This window comes from Bos javanicus, chromosome 2 (assembly GCF_032452875.1).
Source record: "Bos javanicus breed banteng chromosome 2, ARS-OSU_banteng_1.0, whole genome shotgun sequence".
NCBI classification, from domain to species: domain Eukaryota; kingdom Metazoa; phylum Chordata; class Mammalia; order Artiodactyla; family Bovidae; genus Bos; species Bos javanicus.
The window spans coordinates 124,955,342-124,983,119 of record NC_083869.1 but is presented as its reverse complement, the minus strand read 5'-3'; the positions used below and the strand labels follow the sequence as shown (position 1 = coordinate 124,983,119).

The 27,778-nt window shown below is 42.3% G+C and overlaps 1 protein-coding gene, 1 long non-coding RNA gene and 1 pseudogene across 5 annotated transcripts in view; 1 reads left to right on the top strand and 2 right to left on the bottom strand.

The window, feature by feature from the left end:
• Nucleotides 1-266: 266 nt before the first annotated feature.
• Nucleotides 267-27,778, bottom strand: LOC133232113 (uncharacterized). Its single transcript, XR_009731308.1, has 3 exons — nucleotides 27,697-27,778; nucleotides 2,838-2,872; nucleotides 267-646 (listed from the first exon to the last, which is right to left on the bottom strand). It is a non-coding gene; the product is annotated as an uncharacterized LOC133232113 (long non-coding RNA).
• On the bottom strand, nucleotides 13,834-14,449 carry LOC133231961 (large ribosomal subunit protein eL20-like; annotated as a pseudogene).
• The window catches only part of PHACTR4 (phosphatase and actin regulator 4), a 109,476-nt gene continuing 108,814 nt past the window's right edge, over nucleotides 27,117-27,778 (top strand). The window contains exon 1 of one of the 4 annotated variants that reach the window (XM_061390858.1): nucleotides 27,117-27,266. The gene's annotated coding sequence lies outside the window, so the exon portion shown is untranslated. The remainder of the gene's footprint in view (nucleotides 27,267-27,778) is intronic. The other 3 variants (XM_061390804.1, XM_061390850.1, XM_061390823.1) reach the window with 3 other exon arrangements.

The following is a 27,778-nucleotide window of genomic DNA, read 5'->3' as shown; positions in this document are numbered from 1 at the left end:
TAAGGGGAGAAATTGTGTTTTGTAGTACAGCGTAATAGTTAAGAGCACAGACTCTGGAGTCTTCAGTTCAAATCTGAACACCACATATATGTTGCTCAATCTGAGTAAACCTCTCTAGGCCTCAGTTTTCTTATCTGCAAAATGGGAATAATAAAAGACCCCCGGGAATTTCCTGGCTGTCCAGTGGTTAAGAATGACTTCCAATGCAAGGGGCACAGGTTCAATCCCAGTCAGGGAACTAGATCCCACATGCCACAACTAAGACCCAGTGTGGCCAAATAAATAAATAAAAATAAATGTTAAAAAAGAACCCAATTCTGCAGGTTGGTATAGGAATTAAAGGAGATAGTACACTCCTTGGGCAACTGGCACAGTGCCTGGCATAAATATTGATTTCTTGAGCTATTATTGTGTGTAATGTGCTAAATGTTTTGTTCAGTATGTTCTAAATATTTTTTCTGTGAACCCCATAACCTCTGCTTAGTACTACTCATAAAGTAACTATTCAAATATTTACTAAATGAGTGAATGAGTGAATGCTGACTCATAGACCAAAAGAATCTTGCCTGCATAAATTGGTTTGTCCCAGGTTAACAGTCCTCATTCCTCTCCAATGAACAAGTGGATAAGCCATGAAGTTCAGCACCTGTAAAAGGCAAGAGAGCATGGAAAGGGGGCAGATATGAGGCCCTGGCTCCTTTACTTTGGAGAAATGACTCACCCTTTAGCGCTGGCATTCATTTGTCAGAACTGGTAAAATGAATTTTAAAATATTGCTGTAGGCAAAAGTGGTAAAATTTATAACATTTAAGATCATGAAAAACATAGAGAAAGGAACATCTCTTTGAGGAAAATAAAAATCAACGCAACTCTTCCTGAGGGCATTTAGCCTAAAAGGAAATAATCAAGGATGTGCACAAAGGTCATATAGTAAGTATCTTAGTGATGTGTATGACACTGAAAAATGGAAATAGTCTAGATGTCTCATAAAAGGAAGTGGAACAATGTTACTTCATCCACAGAGTGAGATACCGTGCAGCCATTCAAAAAATTGTGTGGAAATGAACTTAACAACATGGAAAAAGTATTCCCATTAGTTAACTTATAAACTTTGTGACCTTAGGCAAATGACTTCTCTGTCTCAGTCTCCTTGAGCTTTCCAGGTGGCTCAGAAATAAAGAACCTGCTTGCCAATGCAAGAGGAGCAAGAGCCACTGGCTTGATCTCTGGGTTGGGAAGATCCCCTGGAGAAGGAAATGGCAAACGGCTCCAATATTCTTGCCTGGAAAATTCCATGAACAGAGGAGCCTGGCAGGCTGGGGTCGCAAAGAGCTGGGCACGACTGAGGGACTGAGCACGGGTGGCATGATGGTTTAGATAAAACGTGTGCTGTAGGGAAGATGGTGTGAGGGCACGTACTTCAAAATCTGACGGCTTTGGCTCGGTATTGGGAAATACGCTGTACTTTTTATTGTTTTTGCCTGTCTTATTTATACACTTACAGTGAATGTAGGTTTCTTATGTAACTGAAAAGTTATAATAATTAAAAACAAAACAAAAGATCATTGCTTTAGTAGGGGGGTAACGGGTATCTGGCATTTTCCACTCTGTCTGGGCCCTTATTAGCTGGTGTGATTGTTATAAGAGGGTAAAGAAGTCAGTCTTCTCCACTCACTTTAAAAGGTGATCCCTCCTCTTTCAAAGCAGAGACGATCCCACCCCCAGAAGCCTTTAGGCAATGGCAGGCTCCCAGCAGTGTGGGGCCCAGCAGTATAGCACCAGCACCAAACTCAAGGTGGACAGGATATGAGTCATCACACCGGTGTTTTTGTCAGGTTGACTATAATTGCTCCTGTGTTTTTCTTTGGAGGTGTGAATGTGAAGTGATGAGATTAATTTTTTAAAAAACAAAAATATCAGAAGACAAACATCTAACAGTGATTCCCTTCAAAGTACTAATTTTGAGAAACTACACACTTATTTACATGTTTTTGTAAATTTTTTTCAAATACATATATTTTTTGATTTGGGGAGGGAGAGAGAGAAGTCCAACCAATTTTATTTTATTTGTTTATTTGGCCACACCCTGCCGCATATGAGGAGATCTTAGTTACGTGCTCCCTGCACTGACCGTGGACAGTCTTAACTGCTGGATCGCCAGGGAAGCCCCCCAGCTGACTTTAAAATTAGTTCCCAAGGAAATATTTTTCTAGTTCCTAATTCACTAAAATTGTGATACCAAGTGCTTGTTTTAGATGCAGTGAAATGGATATTCTAATATTTCCAGTGGCAATGTAAATGAGTGAAAACCTGTGTGCATGCGTGCTCATAGCATCCAACTCTTTATGACCCTATGGACTGAATGTAGCCCACCAGGCTCCTCTGTCCATGGGATTCTTCAGGAAAGAACACTGGAGCACTGGAGCAGGTTGCCATGCCCGCTCCATGGATCTTCTCGACCCATGGATCAAACCCATGTCTCTTGCATTGCAGGCAGATTCTTTACAGCTGAGCCACCAAGGAAGACCCAGTGAAAACCTACTGGAAAACAATTTGGAAGTAAATATCAAGAGCCACTGGGAAACATATACACCACCATATGTAAAATAGACAGCCAGTGGGAATTTGCTGTATGACTCAGGGAGCTCAAATAGGTGCTCTGTGACAACTTAGAGTGGTGGCATGGGGTGGGAGGTGGGAGGGAGGGCCAAGAGGAAGGGGACATACATATACCTATGCTGATTCATGTTGATATATGGCAAAAACCAACTCAGTATTTAAAGCAATTATCCTTCAATTAAAAAAAAAAAAAAAAAAGAATCATTACATTCTCATACCCTTTGATCCAGCATCCCTCTTCCAGTAATCCAAGCTGAAGAGATAAGAAAAAATTGGGGGGAAATTACATATATTTCATAATAAAACATTTGAAACAACCTAAATGTTCAACAAAAGAGAAGTGGTTAAGTAATTCTGCCATATCTATTTGATGAAATATTATGCAGCCATTAAAAATATTACAAAGACTACAGCAACATAAAAATATGTTTATGACATAATTTAAATCAGGTTAGCATTTTAAAAATTGTATATACACTTTTACTTCTATTTTTTAAATTGTGTATTAAGGAAAGATAAGGAAAATGCACCAAAATGATAGCAGTTGTAGGTGGCACTCGTGGTGAAGAATCTGCCTGCCAACGCAGGAAACTTAAGAGATGTGGGTTCAATCCATGGGTCAGGAAGATTCCCTGGAGGAGAGCATGGCAACCCACTCCAGTATTCTTGCCTGGAGAATCCCATGAACAGAGGAGCCTGGCGGACTACAGTCCGTGGGGTCGTAAAGAGTTAGACACAACTGAATCGACTTAACATGCATGTGTTGTAAGCTATGGGTAATTTTCTTGCTTGTTTTAATTTAATTGGACTTCATGTGCTTTTATCTTTGAAAAACTAGTTTTTTTATTTTTTAAATTAATTTATTTTTTAATTGAAGGATAAGAAAAACTAGTGTATTTTAAATGGATAAAATCCTTGGGAATTCCCTGGTTGTCCAGTGGTTAGGACTCTGCACTTCCACTGCTGAGGGTTCGGGTTCAGTCTCTGGTGGAAAAACTAAGATTCATCAAGTCACATGACCAAAAATAAAATAAAAGGACAAAATCCATGTAAAAGCCATATTAGAAAATTAGTCTTACTTCATCTTCCCCTGTACCCTACTTATTCACCAACTTCTGATTATTTCAAACATTGAATTTATCTTTACAGAGGGTAAAGATTTGCTATTGATGAGGATATTCAAAAGAATGTGTCATAGAACCTAAAGCCATTTCTGAATTGGGTATCCCCAAAATGTTTTGGAGAATGGAAGTGTCCCTGGAATAAGCGCACTGTCCCCAAGGTGATGACAACTTGAAGTTAACAATTTTCATTTGTATACATAAGGTGTGCTGTTTTTAAAGAATCAGGCATAATATTGTTTTGGGCCCCAGTCTGACCTTAAGTTGGGTCCACTCCTGAAATTCAGTCCTTATTAGATGTACCTGATAAAGTTGGTGGCTGACAGGTAATAATCAGAGTTACTGTTTATTAAGCAATTACTATGTTCTGATCTCTGTACTAAAAACCTACAGGGGACTTCCTTGGTTGTCCAGTGGTTAAGAATCTGCCTTGCAAAAAAAAAAAAAAAGAATCTGCCTTGCAATGCAAGGAACTCAGGTTCTGTCGCTGGCTAGGGAACTAAGACCCCACATACCACAAAGCAAATAAGCCAGCAATTAGAGAATCCATGCACAGCAGTGAAAGATCCCACATAAGACAACTAAGACCCAATGCAGCCAAATAAATAAATGTTTTTGAAAGGGGCTTCCCTGGTGGTCCAGCGGTTAGGACTCTGCCTTACAATGCAGGGAACACCAGCTCCATCTCTGATCTGGGAAGATTCCACATGTCTCGGAGCAGCTAAGCCCGTGGGCCACAACTACCGAGCCTTCACTCTGTGACAAGAGAAATCACCACAATGGGAAGCCCGAACGCTGCAACGAGAGAGTAGCCCCTTCGAACCACAACTAGGGAAAGCCTGTGGGCAACAATGAAGTCTCAGAACAGCCCAAAATAGTTAAAAATAAATACAGAAATAAATTTTAAAAATATTTTTTAAAAAGTAAAAAATAAAAAACTGTCACATCTTAAACACTTCAACAATCTTCTGAGATAGACATTATTATCCTTGTTTTACTGATAAGGAAACTGAGGCTCACGGAGAAATACAGCCAAGGTCACAGCTGTGAGAGGCAGAAATGGATTTTAGCCTAGGCTGCCTGACTGCAGACATGTCCTCTCAAGGCTCAGTTGCTATAAGGTACTTCTCTTACTGCTTGGACAGCAAGGAGATCAAACCTGTCGCTCTTAAAGGAAATCAACCCTGAATGTTCATTGGAAGGACTGATGCTGAAGCTGAAGCTCCAATACTTTGGCCACCTGATCCGAAGAGCCGACTCACTGGAAAAGACCCTAATGCTGGGAAAGATTGGGGGCAGGAGAAGAAGAGGGCAACAGAGGATGAGATGGTTGGATGGCATCATCGATTCAATGGACATGAGTTTGAGCAAACTCCAGGAGAGAGTGAGACAGGGAAGCCTGGCTTGCTGCAGTCCACGGGGTCTCAAAGAGTCAGACAGGACTTAGTGACTGAACAGCAACCACAGCTGGGGAGGGGAATCAGCTGTCTATATCGATGAGGAAAAAGAGAAAAGCTTGCATGGGGAAGACAGGCCTGATGTTTATATATGGTGTTAGTCTCTCAGACAGCCTTAAGGACCCGTCTGCCTCAGAGGCTACTTGCTCTCTGTGTGACCTCGGGAAGTTGCTTAACCTCCTCAGTCTGTTTCTTTTTCTGTAATATGGGTGATAGTCCTTAGACCACAGGGTTGTTCTGAAGATTACATGAAATAATGTATGAGATTAAAGACCTAAATGTAAGGCCAGATATTGTAAAACTCTTAGAGGAAAACATAGGCAGAACATTCTTAGACATAAATGGCAACAAGATCTTTTTTGATCCACCTCAAAGAGTAATGAAAATAAGAACAAAAATAAATAATTGGGGCCTAATTAAACTTAAAAGCTTTTGCATAACAAAGGAAACCATAAGCAAAACAAAAAGGCAACTCTCAGAATGGGAGAAAACACTTGCAAACAAAGCAACCAATTAGGGATTGATTAATCTCCAAAATATACAAACATCTCATGCAACTCAAAATTTAAAAAAACAAACAACCCAATCAAAAAATGGGCAGTTGATCTAAATATATATTTTTCCAAGAAGACATACAGATGGCCAAGAAACACATGAAAAGATGCTCAACATCACTAATCACTGTTGTTCAGTCTCTCAGTCATTTCTGACTCTTTGCGAACCCAGTGGTTCGCAGCACACCAGGCCTCCCTGTCCTTCATCATCTGGAGCTGGCTCAAACTCATGTCCATTGAGTCGGTGATACCATCCAACCATCTCATCCTCTGTCACACCCTTCTCCTCCTGCCTTCAATATCTCCCAGCATCAGAGTCTTTTCCAATGAATTGGCTCTTCATATCAGGTGGCCAAAGTATTGGAGTTTCAACTTCAGTATCAGTCCTGCCAATGAATATTCAGGGTTGATTTCCTTTAGGATTGACAGGTTTGATCTCCTTGCAGTCCAAGGGACTCTCAAGTCTTCTCCAACACCACTGTTCAAAAGCATCAATTCTTCGGCACTCAGCTTTCTTTATGGTCCAACTCTCACATCCATATATGACTACTGGAAAAACCATAGCTTTGACTAGATGGACCTTTGTTGGCAAAGTAATGTCTCTGCTTTTTAATACACTGTCTAGGTTTGTCATAGCTTCACTAATTTTTAGAGAAATGCAAATAAAAACTACAGTGAGGTATCACCTCACACTGCTGTAAATGGCCATTATAAAAAAATCTACAAACAATAAATGCTGGAGAGGGTGTGGAGAAAAGAGAACTCTCTTATACTTCTGCTGGGAATGTAAATTAGTACAGCCACTATGGAGAACTGTATGGAGGTTCCTTAAAAAAACTAAAAACAGAGCTATGATATGATCCAGCAAAGGCTTCCCTGGTGGCTCAGACAGTAAAGAATCTGTGGCAATGCAGGAGAACCAGGTTCTATCCCTGGGCGAGGAAGATCTCCTGAAGAAGGAAATGACTACCCACTCCAGTATGCTTGCCTGGAGAATTCCATGGACAGAGGAGCCTGGTGGCTTACAGTCCAGGGAGTTGCAAAGAGTTGGACATGACTGAGCGACTAACACACACACACACACACACAATGATCCAGCAATCCCACTCCTGGACATACATCCAGAGAAAACCATACTTGGAAAAGATACTTGCACCCCAGTGTTCACAGCAGCACTATTTACAATAGCCAAGACATGGAAGCAACCTAGATGTCCATTGACAGATGAATGGACAAAGAAGACATGGATAAAGTACACGATGGAATATTACTTAGCCATAGAAAAGAACAAAATAATGCCATTCGCAGCAACATGGATGGACTTAGAAATTCTCAGAGTGAGTGAAGTAAGTCAGAGAAAGACAAATATCATGTAATACCACTTACACATGAAATCTAAAAGAGGGTACACATGAACTCAAATACAAAACAGAAATAGTTACAGATGTAAAAAACTTACGGATACCAGAGGGTAAGGGAGGGGGAAGGATAAGCTGGGAAATTGGGAATGACATATACAAACTACTATATATAAAACAGATAACAAATAAGGACCTACTGTAGAGCACAGGGAACTCTATTCGATACTCTGTAATGACCTATATATATGGGGAAAGAATCTAAAAAAAGTGTTGATATAAATATATATATATATATATGATTCACTTTGTTGTACAGCAGAAACTAACACAGCATTGTAAATCAGCTATATTTCAATTAATATTTAAAATCAAATAAAAACACTTTATGCTTAAAAAAAGATAACGTATGAGAAGGGCTCTGTACAGTGCCTGGCACATAGTGTGCACTCAATAAATGGAAGCTCTCATTATACTTTTCTACTAACACAATAGTTGTAATAAGTAACTTGTTACAGTTGCTGTGATAGAGGCTGTTGTGTGTTCTACCTCTTTGAACTCATTTCACAGTATTAAATGAACTGTTAAAGAGACAATAACATAGCATATTCAAAGTGGCATAAAGTAAGCATTAGTTTTATTTCACGCCTTTTTTATGTTAGGACAAAGGGTAAATAAGCAGATGGAAATGCAAGCATCCATATGTTTGAACACAACAGTGTAAACATCATATGTTTGAACACAACAATGATCTTCCTGATCCATGTGTCACAGAGGCAATTCAGGGCACTTCCTTAGCTACATAGATTTCACTTCTGGCAGTATCTGAACATCTGGAATGAGGCTGCACACCTCCCTGCCCACAGCCACAAATAATCACAGAGACAGGATGTTCATGTCCCACGACTGATGGCTGCCTACTGCAAGGGATGTTCTTCCCCAAGTTCGCAAAGCATAGCACAGTTCGTACCCACATCCTTAACTACTGTTGTTGTTCAGTCGTCTCTGACTCTGCAATGTCATGGACTGAAGCACGCCAGGCTTCCCTGTCCTTCACCATCTCCTGGAGTTTGATCAAACTCATGCCCATTGAGTTGATGATGTCATCCAACCATCTCATCCTCTGTTGGCCCCTTCTCCTCCTGCTTTCAGTCTTTCCCAGCATCAGGGTCTATTCCAATGAGTCAGCCCTTCACACCAGGTGGCCAAAGTATTGGAGCTTCAGCTTCAGCATCAGTCCTTCCAATGAATATTCACGGTTGATTTCCTTTAGGATTGACTGGTCCAAGAGACTCTCAAGAGTCTTCTCAGGCACCACAGTTTGAAAGCATCAATTCTTTGGTGCTCAGCCTTCTTTACGGTCCATCTCTCACATCCGTACATGACTACTGGAAAAACCATAGCTTTGAATAGATGGACCTATTTGTTGGCAAAGTGATGTCTTTGCTTTTTAATACGCTGTCTAGATTTGTTAGAGCTTTTCTTCCAAGGAGCAAGCATCTTTTAATTTTGTAGCTGAAGTCACTGTTCACAGTGATTTTTGGAGCCCAAGAAAATAAAATCTGTCACTGTTTCCATTGTTTCCCTATTTGCCATGAAGTGATGGAACTGAATGCCATGATCTTCATTTTTTGAATGTTGAGTTTTAAGCCATCTTTGTATTCACCTCTTTTCCTCTTCAGCTCACACAGCAAAGAATCTGCCTGCAATGCAGGAGACACAGGTTTGATCCATGGGTCAGGAAGATCTGCTGGAGAAGGAAATGGCAATCCACTCCGGAATTCTTGCCTGGAGAATTCCATGGACAGAGGAGCTTGGTGGGCTACAATCCATGGGGACTCAAAAGAGTCGGACATGACTGAGCAGCTAACACTCACTCTTCATCAAGAGGCTCTTTAGTCCCTCTTCACTTTCTGCCATTAAAGAGTTATCATCTGCATATCTGAGGTTGTTGACATTTCTCCTGGCAATCTTGATTCCAGATTGTGAGTCATCTAGCTCGCCATTAATGAGGTTCTCTTATTTGCTTGATACTGATTTTTATGAAACAGCTTTTTTTTCTTTCCCATATAAATGTAAAACAAGAATTAAAGGAGGTGGGACTTCCTAGTGGTCCATTGGCTGAGACTCCAAGCTCCCAAAGCAAGAGGCCTGGGTTTGATCCCTGGTTAGGGAACTAGACCCCTCATGTGACAAAGAAGATTGAAGATCTTGAGAGCCACAACTGTGACCAGGCAGAGCCTAATTAATTAATTAATTAATTTTTCAAAAAACTCAAAGAGGTATATCTTGATACCAAAAATTCTAAGCTTTAGCTACTAATTAAAGATACTTCTAGAGGCCAGTTTAAGTAGAATTAAGTGACAAAAAGGACAGTATAAATATTTGAGGTAGGTTCTCCATTTAGGGATTACTGCTGCTGCTGCTGCTGCTGCTAAGTTTCTTCAGTCGTGTCAGACTCTTTGCTACCCCATAGACTGCAGCCCACCAGGCTCCTCCGTCCCTGGGATTCTCCAGACAAGAATACTGGAGTAGGTTGCCATTGCCTTCTCCATTTAGGGATTAACTAGTATTTAAATGATTAGACATCTTGTTTTATTTTTTTCCCCTGGTTCTTTACTCCCCTGGAGGGTTTTTAGAGCACTGATATTTATTTCTCCTGTCTGGATGTGTGCCTGGCTAAATGCAGATCATACATTCCCCTGGGTTTTCACAAACTGACTCTTCTTGCAAAGATGGTGTGGTGCAATGCTCTAGAGTCCAAGTTTTGGAGTCAGGCAGACCTGGGTTTGAATTATAGTTCTTCTATTTACTAGCTCTTTGCAACCCCATGGACTGTAGTCTTCCAGGCTCCTCTGTCCATGGAATTTTCCAAGCAAGATTACTGGCATGGGTTGTCATTTCCTTCTCCAGGGGATCTTCCTGACCCAGGGATTGAACTCTTATCTCTTGTGTCTCTTGCATTAGCAGGCAGAGTCTTTTATCAGTGTGCCATCTGGGAAGCCCTGCAATCTCAAGCAAAAACCTCTGAAGCTCAGTTTCCTCATCTATAAAATGGGCCATATTAGTACCATTGACACTATGATATTAGCTTTATAGAATGAACATGGGTTAAAGGAGATAATACATGCAAACTCCTCAACCTAATCTCACAGAATGGGCTTTTAGTTTTTAGCTACGATTTCATGATCAGTTTTATTTTCATTAAGGTCTCAAAACTTGGTAGCTATTATGATATTATCTATGGTTTCTAACTGCCAGGGTTATTTATGGCTTTGTTGTTTAACTTTTTAAATCTGTTAGTGATTAACATGGGATCATAAAAGAGTCGGACATGACTTAGCGACTAAACAATAAACATGATCTTTAGCCTAGTACCTGGGCACTTTTCTCATCATCTCTGTAACTCTGACAATGCCTGGCACCCTTCCTAGCACATAGTAGGCACTCAGTAAATGGCTGTTGAATCATATTCAGCTGAACTGAACATCCATTCAGATGTTAGCCCAGGAGCTGTGTCACTGAATAGCTGTCATTCCCAAACAGACAGCCAACCCTGACACAGACATGCTTGCATAGTTTGTAAGCCATGATTTCAACTTCTTGGATTGTAGGCACCTCAGTTAATATTCCACTTCACTCACACGACCCTTAGAAGGAACAGACCGACTAAGAGAAATATCCAGTTTAGCAGCGAAGAGAATGAGCCTTGGTCCAGGCAGATCCAGGCTTATACCCTGGCCCCAGCACTGTCTAGCGGGTCAGTTACTTCCTCTCTCTTAGAACCTCAGTCTCTTCATCTGTGAGAAGGGGATAACCACAGCCCGTGTCTCATCAGGTTATGGTGAGAACAGTGACTTCAGTGTGCTGTTCTCTGTTCCTGGAACAATCTTCCTCTGAGTTTTACTCCTGCCTTTTCAGCTCAACTGTCACTTCTTCCAAAAACCCTTCCCAGCTGCCCATGGTAGGATAGGCTCACTGTTAGACTCTCCCTACAATGCCTGCCAATTACCCTTTGTCATTACCTCAACTACTCAGCTCCTTTCCAGATGGTGAACTCCCACAGGATAGGGATGTGTCTGTCTCCTTCATTCCTGTGTCTCCAGTACCCCCACAGTCCCCTGGTACATACTATTTTGGGTGGACTGTAGCTGTTAACTAAATGAAATAATGAGAATGGTAATGCACATAAGCACAGAGCCGACCATTTAGCCAGCTCTTGATAAAGGACCTACATTATTATCAACAGCACAGTATTGGTACTGAGATTATTCACCTTGAGAAAATTAATACAGTGAGATAAGCAGCAAGTTAATGGTAGGTGTTGTGAATCTAGTTCTGTATCTCGTTTGTTATATGTCCTTGTCCAAATCTTTATTTTTCTCATTTTTTTCACTTTGAAAATGAATATGAGAAATTCACTCTGGTTTCCAGCTTAGCTTGGTCCTTATAAAGTCTGCCCTTTGCAAGATGACACCTGACAGGCTATCCTGTGTCTGCCCAGAGTTTCTAGATGGGGCTCCTCGTACTGCTCTGCTTTCTCATCTGCTCAGTCTTGACCCTTGACCCTAATCCATTCTGACCCCTGTCAGTTTGTTACACCAGTTGGCTACCACCCAGCTTCCAGCCTTGAACTACATTCAACCCCACGATAAAGTCCAAAATCCATAAAGTGTCAACTGGAGTCTCATCTTCCCACCTTCCCCTCCTCTGTGCTCCAGCCAGGCTTCCCTGAAGTGTCCTGGAGGCACTAATGTCCCTGAATCAGGGTCTTTAGACTTGCCAGTCCCTTTGCTGGGAACATCGTCCCCACTATCTTTATCAAGTTAACTCCTACTCAACTTTCATGTCTCAGCTTTAACATCACTTCTTCAGGGGTTACCTGGTTCCTTTGCAAGAAATTAGGTTTCTCTGCTATATGCTATATGGAGATGGTGAAGGACAGGGAAGACTGTTGCGCTGCAGTCCATGGGGTGGCAAAGAGTCGGACATGATTGAGCAACTGAACAACAACTGCTATATGCCATCTTCCTTATAGATCTGGTGTGACACCTAGTCAGAGCTTCACATTAAAAAATAGAAGAATCTGGACTTATATGTGAAATTTCTGTTTCTAATGCTGGCAGGTAACTTAAAAATTGTAAAACACTGAGGGCTAGCCCCAAATATATACAGAATAGTGACCACCTGTGACCTGCCTGTTTGCAACAAGAGCTGTTCAACCTTGAGCTGAACTTGTTAACTCTTCCTGTGTTAATTATCACTCTGTTTATTAAGTGTTCACTGCATGCCAGGCACTGTGGTTCGTGCTTTGCATAGATGATGTCATGTAACATTCGAAACCACTAGTGAGGTCAATAGAGTTCAAAGAGGTTAAGATAGTTTTGCTCAAGATCATAAGCGGTGGAGCCAAGTGTTAAAAGTCTTTTCACTGCACTACTTGTGTAAAGGACAATTTGTCGGTTTAGAATGGGAGAGGCTTCTGAAGGCTTGCCTGCATGTGTGTTAAGTTGCTTTAATCATGTCTGACTCTTTGTGACCCCCTGGACTGTAGCCCTCCAGGCTCCTCTGTCAATGGGATTCTCCAGGCAAGAATACTGGAGTGGGGTTGCCAGGCCCTTCTCCACGGGATCTTCCTGACCAAGGGATAGAACCCGAGTTTCTTGTGTCTCATGCGTTGGCAGGCATGTTCTTTACCACTGATGCCACGTAGGAAGCCTGAAGATTTGCCTAACAGCTATCAATATTGGCCGCATGCTCACTATGTGCCAGGCATCGTGCTTTGCTGCTGTTCAGTGGCTCAGGCGTGTCCAACTCTTTGCGACCCCATGGACTGCAGCACACCAGGCTTCCCTGTACTTTACCATCTCCTAGGGCTTGCTCAAACTCATGTCCATTGAGTCAGTGATGCCATCCAACCATCTCATTCTCTGCCACCCCTTTCTCCTCCCGCCTTCAATCTTTCCCAGCATCAGGGTCTTTTCTAATGAGTCAGCTGTTTGCATCAGGTGGCCAAAGTATTGGAGCTTCAGTTTCAGCGTCAGTCCTTCCAATGAATATTCAGGGTTGATTTCCTTTAGATTGACAGGTTTGATTTCCTTGCCGTCCAAAGGACTCTCAAGAATCTTCTCCAACACCACAGTTCAAAAGCATCAGTTCTTCGATGCTCAGCCTTCTTTATGGTTCAACTCTCACATCCATACATGACTACTGGAAAAACCATAGTTTTGACTAGACAGACCTTTGTTGGCAAAGAAATGTCTCTGCTTTTTAATACTCTGTTTAGGTTGGTCATAGCTTTTCTTCCAAGGAGCAAGTGTCTTTTAATTTCATGGCTTCAGTCACCATCTACAGTGATTTTGGAGCCCAAGAAAAGAAAGTCTCTCACTGTTTCCATTGTTTCCCCATCTATTTGCCATGAAGTGATGGGAATGGATGCCATGATCTTCATTTTTTGACTGTTGAGTTTTAAGCCAGCTTTTCACTCTCCTCTTTCACTTTCATCAAGAGGCTCTTTAGTTCCTCTTCGCTTTCTGCCATAAGGGTGGTGTCATCTGCATATCTGAAGTTACTGATACTTCTCCTGGCAATTTGGCTCCAGCTTGTGCTTTATCCAGCCCGGCATTTCACATGATGTACTCTGCATCTAAGTTAAATAAGCAAGGTGACAATATACAGCCTTGACGTACTCCTTTCCCAATTTTTTTTTTTTTTTTTTTTTCCGGTTTTCCCACTAAGTTGCATTTGGGCAGCCCCGGGGACAGAGGGCCTGCACCTAAAAGAAGGTGTTGGGCCTCTTGGTGGTGAAGCGTGGCTTGTGCTGGCGATGGAGGACGCACTGGGGCGGTGGGAACTTGATCTTGGAGTCGTGGAACTGCTTGACCGCTGGTCGGCGGCACTCGCTGGCTGCGATCTCCTCAACCTTCATGATCTGGATTGAGTGGGCCGGGCTCGGTGCCGTAACACTGGGGGACGGCGCCAGCGGTGGTCAGGTCCCGGTACTGCCGGTACATGTCGTGGGTGCCGCTGCGGGAGTCATAGCGTAGCCAGATGCCGAAGTTCTTCACTCGCAGGGGAGATTTCTCGAACACCTGTCCACAGTAGACGATTTCCCCCGAGGATTTCTTCATCTTCAACTGAGACACAAAGTACCAGAAGCGGGAGTTGGCAACAACATGATTCGGCGCAAAAATTCTCATGCGATAGAGGGGAGGCATGCGGCATTTGCAGATCAGCAGGCAGCGCCCCACCACCTTATACTCTCGAAGCGTCCCTGAGGCCTTCATGGCGCTCTACCCACGACTGCTGCCACCCTCGAAAAGGCTCCTTTCTCAATTTTGAACTAATCTGTTGTTCCATGTCTGTTTCTAACTGTTGCTTGCTGACCTGCATACAGGTTTCTCAAGAGGCAGGTCAGGTGGTCTGGTATTCCCATCTCTTTCAGAATTTTCCACAGTTTGTTGTGATCCACACAGTCAAAGGCTTTGGTGTAGTCAATAAAGCGGAAGTAGATGTTTTTCTGGAATTCTCTTGCTTTTTTGATGATCCAACAGATGTTAGCAATTTGATCTCTGGTTCCTCTGCCTTTTCTAAATCCAGCTTGAACATCTGGAAGTTCTTGGTTCACATAATGTTGAAGCCTTGCTTGGAGAGTTTTGAGCATTACTTAGCTAGCACGTGAAATGAGGGCAACTGTGTGACAGTTTGAACATTCTTTGGGATTGGAATGAAAACTGACATTTTCCAGTCCTGTGGCCACTGCTTTTTTCAAATTTGCTGGCATATTGAGTGCAGCACTTTCACAGCATCATCTCTTAGGATTTGAAATAGCTCAGCTGGAATTCCATCACCTCCACTAGCTTTGTTGGCAGTTATGCTTGCTAAGGCCCATTTGACTTCACACTCCAAGAAGTCAGATGTCTGGCTCTAGGTGATAATAACAATAACACCATCATTGTTATTTGGGTCATGAAGATCTTTTTTGTATAGTTCTTCTGTGTATTTTTGCCACCTCCTCTTAATATCTTCTGCTTCTGTTAGGTCCATACCATTTCTGTCCTTTATTGTGCCCATCTTTGCATGAACTATTCCCTTGGTATCTCTAATTTTCTTGAAGAGATCTCTAGTCTTTCCCATTCTATTGTTTTCCTCTATTTCTTTGCATTGGTCACTAAGGAAGGCTGTCTTATCTCTCCTTGCTATTCTTTAGAATCCTGCACTCAGATGGGTATATCTTTCCTTTTTTCCTTTGCCTTTAGCTTGTCTTCTTTTCTCAGCTTTTGTTAAGGCCTCCTCAGACAACTCTTTTGCCTTTTGCATCTCTTTTTCTTGGGGATGGTTTTGATCCCCACCTCCGGAACCATGTTACAAACCTCCGAAGCTCCTCAGGTACTGTGTCTATCAGATCTAATCCCTTGAATCTATTTCTCACTTCCACTGTATAATCCTAAGGGCTTTGCTTTAGATCATACCTGAATGGTCTAGTTGTCTTCCCTACTTTCTTCAATATAAGTCTGAATTTGGCAATAAGGAGTTTATGATCTGAGCCACAGTCAGCTCCTGGTCTTGTTTTTGTTGATTGTATAGAGCTTCTCCATCTTTGGCTGCAAAGAATATAATCAATCTGATTTTGGTATTGACTCTCTGGGGATGTCCATGTGTAGAGTAGTCTCTTGTGTTGTTGGAAGAGGGTGTTTTCTATGACCAGTGCATTCTCTTGGCAAAACTCTTGTTAGTCTTTGCCCTGCTTCATTTTGTACTTGCCTGTTACTCCAGGTAGCTCTTCACTTCCTCCTTTTGCATTCCAGTCCCCTGTGATGAAAATGACATCTTTTTTTTTTTTGGTGTTAGTTCTAAAAGATCTTGTAAGTCTTCATAGAATCTTTCAACTTCAACTTCTTCAACCTTAGTGACTGGGGCATAGACTTTGGTTACTGAGATATTGAATGGTTTGCCTTGGAAACGAACTGAGATCATTCTGTCATCTTTGAGATTGCACCCAAGTACTGCATTTCGGATGCTTTTGTTGACTATGAGGGCTACTCCATTTCTTCTAATGGATTCTTGCCCACAGTAGTAGATATAATGGACAGTAGGGAGATCAAATCAGTCAGTCCTAAAGGAAATCAACCCTGAATATTCATTGGAAGGACTGATGCTGAAGCTGAAGCTCCTATAAATTTGGCCACCTGATGCGAAAAGCTGACTCATTGGAAAAGATCCTGATACTTTGGCATATTGAGGGAAGCAGGAGAATGGGACAACAGAGGATGAGACAACTGGATGGCATCACCAACTCAATGGACATGAGTTTGAGAAAACTCTGGGAGACAGTGAAAAAGGACAGGGAAGCCTGGCATGCTGGAGTCCAGTGGGTCGCAAAGAGTTGGACATGACTTAGTGACTTAACAACAATAATTATCAGCTTATGTTTGTGTCAGAGCAGTGGTCTGACCAGCAAAGAGTAAAATTTATTTTAAGTCCTGTTTCTCTAATCCAGAGTCCCACAGAGGTCTTAATAGAAGTGGGATCCTTTTAGTTCAATGAACCTGCTGTTGAGAGATGTGGCCGGCAGGGGGCAGCAACATTCACAGCCTCAACTCTGCAAAGTCCAAAGCAAGGGTGAGGAAGTTTTATAGTTTTTATTTATTTGCATATTGTTCTCTGATTGGCCCAGTAAATTCTTTGCCAATAATTGGACCTGGTTCTCAGCCCATAAAGGACTACCAGGGCTTCGGGAGCCTTTCACAGTTTGTGAAAGAAAAGATCTCAGGATCTGAAACTAAGGTGAAGTCATTCCGCCCAGTGGGGAGTTTAAACTGTGTTAGGTGGAACTGGTTTTCAGTGGTCCCCAACACTTTCTGAGATCTTCAGTTCAGTTCAGTTCAGTCGCTCAGTCGTGTCCAACTCTTTGCGACCCCATGGACTGCAGCCAGGCTTCCCTGTCCATCACCAACTCCTGGAGCTTACTCAAACTCACATCCATTGAGTCGGTGATGCCATCCAACCATCTCATCCTCTGTCATCCCCTTCTGAGATCTTAGCTTTTTCTTTTGCAAAAATCTTATTTTGTTGTTATTTTTAAGGCATAGTAATGTGTACATTTAAGGAAAAATTCAATAGCACAAAAGAGCACACATTATAGATTGAATCAGTTTCTCTATCACATTCAAATCACATTTTTTTCCCACCTCGGAGAATCCTATCTGGAAAACCCAAATCATAGGAACAGAAAACAAATCAGTAGATGCCACAGGCTCAGTGAGAAGAAGGTGTTGACCACAAAAGACAGCACAAAGGAAAATTTTGGGGTGATGGACAGTTTTTAATTAGATTATTATGGTAGTGGAAACACAGGAATATATGTGTTTGACTCATAGAGCTGAACACCAAAGTGCATGAAATTTATTGTATGTTTTTAAAGAAAGCCTTCCTCAGTGATCAATGCAAAGAAATAGAGGAAAATAACAGAATGGGAAAGACTAGAGATCTCTTTAAGAAAATTAGAGATACCAAGGGGACATTTCATGCAAAGATGGGCTCGATAAAGGACAGAAATGGTATGGACCTAACAGAAGCAGAAGATATTAAGAAGAGGTGGCAAGAATACACAGAAGAACTGTACAAAAAAGATCTTCATGACCAAGATAATCATGATGGTGTGATCACTCACCTAGAGCCAGACATCTGGAATGTGAAGTCAAGTGGGCCTTAGAAAGTATCACTATGAACAAAGCTAGTGGAGGTGATGGAATTCCAGTTGAGCTATTTCAAATCCTGGAAGATGATGCTGTGAAAGTGCTGCACTCAATATGCCAGCACATTTGGAAAACTCAGCAGTGGCCACAGGCCTGGAAAAGGTCAGTTTTCATTCCAATCCCAAAGAAAGGCAATGCAAAGGATGCTCAAACTACCACAAAAAACTGCGCTTATCTCACACACTAGTAAACTAATGCTCAAAATTCTCCAAGCAAGGCTTCAGCAATACATGAACCATGAACTTCCAGATGTTCAAGCTGATTTTAGAAAAGGCAGAGGAACCAGAGATCAAATTGCCAACATCTGCTGGATCATCAAAAAAGCAAGAGAGTTCCAGAAAAACATCTATTTCTGCTTTATTGACTACACCAAAGCCTTTGACTGTGTGGATCACAATCAACTGTGGAAAATTCTGAAAGAGATGGGAATACCAGACCACCTGACCTGCCTCTTGAGAAATCTGTATGCAGGTCAGGAAGCAACAGTTAGAACTGGGCATGGAACAACAGACTGGTTCCAAATAGGAAAAGGAGTATGTCAAGGCTGTATATTGTCACCCTGCTTATTTAACTTTTATGCAGAGTACATCATGAGAGACGCTGGGCTGGAAGAAGCACAAGCTGGAATCAAGATTACTGGGAGAAATATCAGTAACCTCAGATATGCAGATGACACCACCCTTATGGCAGAAAGTGAAGAGGAACTAAAAAGCCTCTTGATGAAAGTGAAAGAGGAGAGTGAAAAAGTTGGCTTAAAGCTCCACATTCAGAAAACAAGGATCATGGCATCTGGTCCCATCACTTCATGGGAAATAGATGGAGAAACAGTGGAAACAGTGTCAGGATTTATTTTGGGGGGCTCCAAAATCACTGCAGATGGTGACTGCAGCCATGAAATTAAAAGACACTTACTCCTTGGAAGGAAAGTTATGACCAACCTAGATAGCATATTCAAAAGCAGAGATATTACTTTGCCAACAAAGGTCTGTCTAGCCAAGGCTGTGGTTTTTCCAGTGGTCGAGTATGGATATGAAAGTTGGACTGTGAAGAAATCTGAGCCCCGAAGAATTGATGCTTTTGAACTGTGGTGTTGGAGAAGACTCTTGAGAGCCCCCTGGACTGCAAGGAGATCCAACCAGTCCATTCTGAAGGAGATCAGTCCTGGGTGTTCTTTGGAAAGACTGATGCTGAAGCTGAAACTCCAGTACTTTGGCCACCTCATGCGAAGAGTTGACTCATTGGAAAAGACTCTGATGCTGGGAGGGATTGAGGGCAGGAGGAGAAGGGGACGACAGAGGATGAGATGGCTGGATGGCATCACCGACTGGATGGATTTGAGTTTGGGTGACCTCTGGAAGTTGGTGATGGACAGGGAAGCCTGGCATGCTGCAATTTATGGGGTCGCAAAGAGTCAGACACGACTGAGAGACTGAACTGAACTGAACTGAACTGAAAGAACAAAATAAGACAAAACCTCGTACTTCACCTCCTCACCAAAGTCATTGATTTCAAGTTGACATAACAGCACTTATTGATATAAATAAATAGTTTTTCCTTACCAGAAATGTTTTTTAAAAGTATTTTGCACACTCATCTGCTCCCATCTTTTCTAAAAAATAATTAAATTTATTTATTTTTATTTGATTGCACTTGGTCTTAGTTGCAGCATGTGGGATCTAGTTCCCCAACCAGGAATTGAACCCGGGCCCTCTGCATTGGGAGCACAGTCTTCCACTGAACCACCCAGGAAGTCCATGTTTTTTTGTTTTTGTTTTAATTAACAGCTTTTTTGTAAATAGCTATACCATTGGTCTTTGTTGGTTATCTATTTTATGTATGTATGTATATATGGATCTCCTTGGACAGCAAGGAGATCAAATCAGTCAATCCTAAAGGCCATCAACCTTGAACACTCATTGGAAGGACTGATCTGAGGCTGAAACTCCAATACTTTGGCCACCTGATGCAAAGAGCCAGCTCATGATGCTGGGAAAAATTGAAAGCAGAAGAGGGCAACAGGATGAAATGGTTGGATGGCACCACCGATTTAATGGACATGAACTTGGGCAAACTCTGAGAGATGGTGAGGGATAGGGAAACCTGGCGTGCTGTGGTCCATGGGGTCAAAAAGAGTCGAACACGACTTGGCGAGTGAACAACAACATGTATATATGTGTGTGTGTGTGTATCTCTCTATATGTATGTAGTATTTATTTATTATTTTTGGCTGTGCCTTGCGGGAGTTTGCAGGAGCTTAGTTCTCCAACCAGGGATGGAACCTGCACCTCCTGCAGTGGAAGCTTGGAGTTCACTGGACCACCAGGGAATTCCCCAGTTACCTATTTTAAAGATAGCAGTGTGTGACACGTCAAGCCTAAACTCCTAATCTATCCCTCCCTGCCCTCCTTCCCCTCTTGTAACCATAAATTCGTTCTCTTAAGTCTGAGTCTATTTCTGTTTTTTTTTTTTTTAAGATTCCATACGTAAGCAACATCACATGATATTGTGACTGTCTGACTTGCTTCACTCAAGACAATAATCTCTGGATCCATCCATGTTGCTGCAAGTGCCATTATTTCATTCTTTTGAATGGTTAAGCTTTTTTTTTTTAATAGAGAAATATTTCAGGCAGGTTGAAATATTTCAGCCTTTTATGTAACACTCAAGTACCTTTCATCAACTTTGTTAAATTTTAGCGTTTTGCCTTATTTCCTTGCAGTTTTTTCAAGGAAAAAAAAAAATCAGAGACATGTTTTAAGCCCCAAAGTATTCTTCCTTTCACCTACCTCTTTCCTTTCTCATCAAGAGGTAGTCACTTTCCAGGGCTTCTCTGGCGGTCCAGTGGTTAAGAATCTGCCTCCCAATACAGGGGACATAGGTTCAGTCCCTGGTCTGGGAAGATCCCACATGCCTCAGGGCTGCTAAGCCCACTCACCATAACCACTGAGCCCGTGTGCCGAAACTACAAATGGCTACATGCTCTATAGCCCATTCTCTGAAACAAGAGAAAGAGAGGCTTGAGTAAAGCAACTACAGAGTAGCCCCTGCTCTCCGAAACTAGAGAAAGCACATTCAATCAATTAAGACCCAGCACAGCCAAAAATAAATAAATAAATAAAATTTTAAGGTGGTAGAACAGGGTTTAAAAATAATCACTTACCTGAATATTTTATTTATACATATGATTTTGTATTTTGACAATGTATTTGTGAACACAAACAATACACAGTGCTGTTTGGCACATTTAAAAATTTTATACACAAGGTATCAAGATGTATCTATCCTACAGCTTTTTTCCCCTCAGTATTTTGTTTTATCCATATTGATAACCACTAGCTTTAGATTATTCATTTTAACTGTTTTGATGTATTCTGGATTACAGATAGATCACAATTAACTTGCCTATTCTCCAGGTAGGTTGTCTCAATTTTTTTCTTTATTTCTTTATTTCTAACACTGCTACAATGATCAAGCTTGTACCTGCAGCCTGAGTCAGTGTTCCCTGCTGAAAAATTGGAAGCTTAAAAAAATATAAAGATGAAAACTAATATTACTCATCATAACTTTTTTTTTTGAGCTGGTACTGTGTAATAATAAATAGATACTATTATTTTAACCAGGTATTTTGCTGGTACCTTATATATGTTACTTTAATTCTCACCAACCTATATATTAGGTACTGTTAGTATTATGTTTCCTATTGTAAAATGAGGAAACTGAATTCTTTTTAAAAAATTTATTTGATCTGAATAGAAACAGGAGTGTAGAGACTGAATCTTTCTGGGTTTAAATAACTTGGCTGATGGCACCCAAATAGAAACTGACCGAACAGCTCTCTGTTGCCAAAGCTTGTGCTGTTAAATTAATATTATGCTCCAATAGTTTCCCAAAGCCCCAAATCCAGAAATGCTAATAGTTGAAAATAGTCTTTACTGTTAATTCACCACTCAGAAGACAAGAGAGGACTTGCTTGGGCCACCTCCCACTTAAAAATTTTATCAGAAGTATATATGTGCAGAAAAGCATACACATCCTATTGATTAATTTTGACAAACTGAATATACACATATAACCAGCACACAGATCAAAACCCAGAATATCATTAGCATTTAGAAAATCTCCTCTCACCCAATCTTCCAGACACTGCTTTTCCACTTGGAAAGGTAGCTGCTATCCCAGCTTTCAACAGACTATTTTTGCCTGTTTCGTTTTTTATTTATGTGAAATTATACAAGTATACACTACTTGGTCTGGCTTCTTTCATTTAATATTATTTGTGAGAATCATCCATATAGTTGATTATAGTGTATTAAAGGGCACAAAAGGCATATGGGACAACGTACATTTTGCAAAGAATTATGAGCATCAGTGAGAATGTAGCCAGCTATGACTGAAGATGAGATGATAACAATGGATTCGAGTGTAGAGAATGGGCAAATCTGAGTCTTGCAACAGATGGTGTGGGACCTCTTTTGCCTCCTGTCATCTCAGTCTGACCTTAGATTCTAGCTCAAACGGCAGAAAACAGTTGGGTGGGGGCTTCAACTCTCCTGGCTCCTTCTGCAAGCTGTTCTGGAACTCTTCCCTAAGACACTGGTGGGAGCCTACCTGGAAGTGGGAGGAAAGTTGATGCCCTTGGGTCATCCTAACCAGAGGGGGATGGGAGTCAACGGATAAATGCTTCTTTGTGACAGGTTGATTACACTGAGAAGCTTTCTAGGAAATCCTCAGATGACATTGGTAGGATCTAGCCCCAGGCACCTGCAGCAGTGAACATCTTGGTAATGAATTTTTGTGTTGACTTTTCTTCTTTCCCCATTTTACTCTTTATTTTTACATTAAATCCTTGAGGTCACGTTCCAACTAAATTATCAGCAACTAGCCGTTGTCTTGGGTTTGGTTTTCTGGGGGAAATTCTAATTACAACATATGTAAAATTTCTGGTTCTTGGTAAATGTTCAAGAAAAAGTAGCAGTTTCATTATTACTATTACTGTTACCACCATTATTGTGTACGCTTAGTCGCTCAGTCACGTCCGACTCTTTGTGATCCCATGGACTGTAGCCGGCTAGGCTCCTCTGTCCATGGGATTTCCCAGGCAAGAATACTGGAGTGGGTTGCCATTTCCTTCTCCAGGGGATCTTCCCAACCTAGGGATTGAATCCACATCTCCTGACTTTTGCTTTTGTCCTAGGGTACTGGGAAGCCACTGAAGAAGTTTTCCTTTTTTTAAAACAATTTTTTATTGTATTATTTTTCAGGTTTAATGGCATATAATTGGCAAACAATAAACAGCATATATTTAAAGCATGCAGTTTGATGAGTTGTTTTATCACCACCCCCTCCCCCAACACTGTGAGGCTTACGGGATCTCAGCTCCTCCACCAGCGATTGAACCTGCACCCTATACAGTGAAAGCCCCAGAGTCAGAATTCCCAGTTTTGGTTTATTTAAAATTCATCATATACCTTTGAAACCATAACCACAATCAAGAAAGGTAACACACCTGTGTGAATGAAAACTATTGCCTGCCATATCAGTTAAACAAAGGATGTTGCTGCCATCAAGTCTCCTGGATGGTAAGCCCCGAGGGAACGCAAGATAGAGATAGGATGACCGCCAGCCATCTAGCACCCTGAGGTAACTCAGGATGAGAAAACACAGGATGCTAGCCCTAGAAACCTGAAGTGCTGATCAAAGAAATGATTTCAGTGGGCCCAAACTCTTTCATCTTCCCATATGTAGAAAACCACTAAATTCCTTGGGACATCTGGTTTTCTTTAATTAACAATAATCTTGATTATTTCTTGACTACGATAAAGCCTTTGACTGTGTGGATCACCACAAACTGTGAAAAATTTTTAAAGAGATGGGAATACCAGACCACCTGACCTGCCTCCTGAGAAATCTGTATGCAGGTCAAGAAGCAACAGAACTGGACATGGAATAATGGACTGGTTGCAATTGGGAAAGGAGTACGTCAAGGCTGTATATTGTCACCTTACTTATTTAACTTATATGCAAAGTAAATCATGCTAAATGCCAGACTGGATGAAGCACAACCTGGAATCAAGATTGCCAGGAGAAATATCAATAACCTCAGAAATGCAGATGAAACCACCCTTATGGCAGAAAGCAAAGAGGAACTAAAGAGCCTCTTGATGAAAGTGAAAGAGGAGAGTGAAAAAGATCGCTTAAAACTCAACATTCAGAAAACTAAGATCATGGCATCTGGTCCCATCACTTTATGGCAAATAGATAGGGAAACAATGGAAACAGTGACAGACTTTCTTTCCTTGGGCTCCAAAATCACTGCAGATGGTGACTGCTGCCATAAAAGACACTTGCTCCTTGGAAGAAAAGTTATGACCAACCTAGATAGCATACTAAAAAGCAGAGACATTACTCTGCTGACAAAGGTTCATCTAGTCAAAGCTATGTTTTTTTCCAGTAGTCATGTATAGATGAGAAAGTTGAACCATAAAGAAAGCAGAGCACAGAAGAATTGATGCTTTTGAACCATGGTGTTGCAGAAGACTCTTGAGAGTCATTTGGACAGCAAGGAGATCAACCCAGTCAATCCTAAAGGAAATCAGTCCTGAATATTCATTGGAAGGGCTGAAGCTGAATCTCCAATACTTTGACTACCTGGTGCGAAGAACTGACTTAGAAAAGACCCTGATGCTGGAAAAGATTGAAGGCAGGAGGAGAAGGGGACAACAGATGATGAGATGGTTGGATGGCATCACTGACTCGATGGACATGAATTTGAGCAAGCTCTAGGAGTTGGTGATGGACAGGGAAGCCTGGGTTGTTGCAGCCCGTGGGGTTGCAAAGAGTTGGGCACAACTGAGCGACTGAACTGAATTGAACTGAACTGAATCTTTTCATGTTCCCATTACTCAGTCTTTGTTGCAAAAACTCCTGCATATCCTGGCTCCCTCCTTGCCGCTTCAGCACAGTCTCTGAGTTATCTGAGATATTGTGTCCCAGGGTTAAGTCTTCAGTTTTATCCACCAAATAAAACATTACTATCAACTTTTATGTTGTGCATTTTTTTTCGTCAACACCTGTCACCCCAAAAGTTTCCTCAATTCCTTTATTATCCCACCCTGTTGTGCTCCTGCTTCTTTGGCCCCAGGCAACCACCTATTCTGCTTTTTTTCAGGATAATTCCTAGAATTTATGTAAATGTAACCATATCAGATATACTCTTTTATGTCTGACTTCTTTCACTCAGTAATTATTTTAAGATTCATCATTAAATCATATGTATTAGTAGCTCATTCCTTTTTATTACTGAAGAGTATTCCATTGTATAAATATTCATTTACTTTTTTATTATACATTTATTTATTTATGTTTTGGTTGTGCTGAGTCTTTGTTGCTGTGCTGGCTTTTCTCTGTTGCAGAAAAGCGAGGTACTCTCCAGTCGCGGTGCGAGGGCTTCTCATTACCAGGCCGTCTCTTGTTGCTGTGTGCAGGCTCTAGGCTCACAGGCTTCCGAAGCTGCAGGATGTAGGCTCAGTAGTTGTGGCATCCAGCTTTAGTTGCTCTGCAGCATATGGAATCTTCCCAGACCAGGGATGGAACCCGTCTCCCCTGCATTGGCAGGGAGATTCTTATTCACTGTACCACCAGGGAAATGCCCACTTTAAAATATACATGTATTTACTTGGCTGTGCCTCGTCTTGGTTGTGGCACTCAGGATCTTTCAGTTGCAGATGAGAACTCTTAGCTGTAACATGTTAGATCTAGTTCCCTGACGTGGGATTGAACCTGGACCCTCTGCATTTGGGTGCATGGAGTCTTAGCCACTGGACAACCAGGGAAATCCTTCCATTTACCTTTTGGAGGACATCTGAGTTGTTTCTAGTCTTTGGCTAGTTACAAATAAAGCTGCTGTGAACATTCACCTTTAAGTCTTTCTGCAGATGTACGCTTTCATTTTCTTGCGTAAATACCTAACGTAGGTAAGTGGTTGGGCCATATGGTAGATGTATATTTAATTTTTAAAGAAACTGCCAGACTGTTTCTCAGAGTGGCTGTATCATCTTACAATCCCACCAGCAATGAATGAGAATTCCCGTTGTGCTACAGTCTTGCTAACACTTGATAACTGCCAGTCTTTTTAATGTTAGCCATTTCAGTGGGTGTATAATGTTACCTTACTGCGGTTTTAATTTGCATTTCCTTAACATCTTTTATGCATTTATTTGCCATCCATTTATCATCTTTGATAAAGTGTCTCTCTTAAATCTTTTTTTCTTTTTGAACTAGGCTGTTTGTCTTGAGTTGAAAGAGTTCTTTGTGTGTTGTAGATACTGGTCCTTTGTTAGCTATAGGTTTTGCTACCACTTCACCCAGGTCTTTGGCTTGCCTTTTCATTTTCATAACCGTGTTTTAAGGAGCAGAACTGTTAATTCTGACGATGTGCAGTTTATCAGTTTGTTTCCTTTATTGTGTGTTTGAAAGTCACACGAATTTTCTCCTGTATTTTACTCTACAGGTTTTGTAGCTCAAAGTTTTACATTTAGGTCTAACTTTTTTGTGACACAATGGGTTTGGCATTTACAAAGATCCTCTGGCAGTGGGAAGGAAGGTGTTTGAAGGGTGTCCACTGCCTGGAGGCCTGAAACTAAAGAAATTTGGAAAGGTGATGGTGCGTTCCCCTAGACAGGAGTGGGAAAACTGATAAGGAACTGGGATGACTGGACTTAAGCGGCTGAAGGAGATAATAAAAATGAATCCTGGGTTTCTTCCTTATGCACTAAAATTGAGGATAACTTGATTTTAAGTGTACTGCATTTCAAATTGACCCTCAATAGTTTTGCTTCACACCCCTCCACCACCACCCCCACCCGCCACCACTTTGGGAAGATTATTCCTGCCTGGAAAATCCCATGGAAGGAGAAACCTGGTAGGCTACAGTCCATGGGGTCGCAAAGAGTCGGACACGACTGAGCGACTTCACTTCACTTCATAATTGAAATTCAGCCGGACAGGGGCTGGACAGATTTCTGTAACAGCACACCTGCACCCTGAGCACTCCCTGGAGCCCAGTACTGAACTCTCTCCTTCCAAGTCCAAATGCCTTTGTCCTCCTCCGGACCAGGAAAAGTGCGGGGCATGCTGCGAGACGCCGTATGGGACCGACCAGCCCAGAGCCGAGAGAGGTTCCCGCCATTTTGTCCGGCCCCTGCCGTGGCCGGCTCCTCTCGGAGACTACAAGTCCCATGAGCCCCCGCGGCGACACTTCCTACCCCTCTCTGTCCGGCCCGCTGCCTTTCCCCCCTCCTGGGGGCCGAAGCCTGAGGCTGCAGCCTGGCGGCCGGCAGGCCAGGTAGGATTTCCGGGGGAAACTGCTGTGGAGGCTGAAGAGGCGGCGGCGGCGCCCCGGGTGAGTTCGGCGAGTAAAGGAAAGTGAGCGGGAAGTGCGCAGGGTCGGCCTGTGGGTGCTCGGTAGGTCGGGCCGCGTTCTCGGCTCCGCGAGGGGCTTGCGGTGCGGGCCAGGGTAACGGCCGGGCCGGGGTCGCTTCGAGCCACGGCGGGGCGGGGGATGGCCGCCGCCTCCTCCTCCGCCCTCCCACAACCGTTCCCCGTGGCTTCTCCGCCTGCGGCGCGCCCCGCGCGGGCTTGCCCTCTCCGCCCACCGACTTGGCGGGGCCCTTTTGTCTCGGCAGCTTTGCGCCCCTTTGTGCCCGGGCGTCGAGTCACCTCCTCGGGGGAGCCCTCCGGGCCATTCCCTGATGGGGGCCGGTCCCTGGGAATCCGGTCACTGTAACCAGATCAGGTCGAAGTCCATTTTTCAAACCTGCCCTCCCTCATACCTCTGCATCCCAGCTGGGCAGTTCGAAGGCTTCGGAGCACAGGCGAGGCAGACGGAGTTTCTGCCGAAAACCTCGAGTTTAT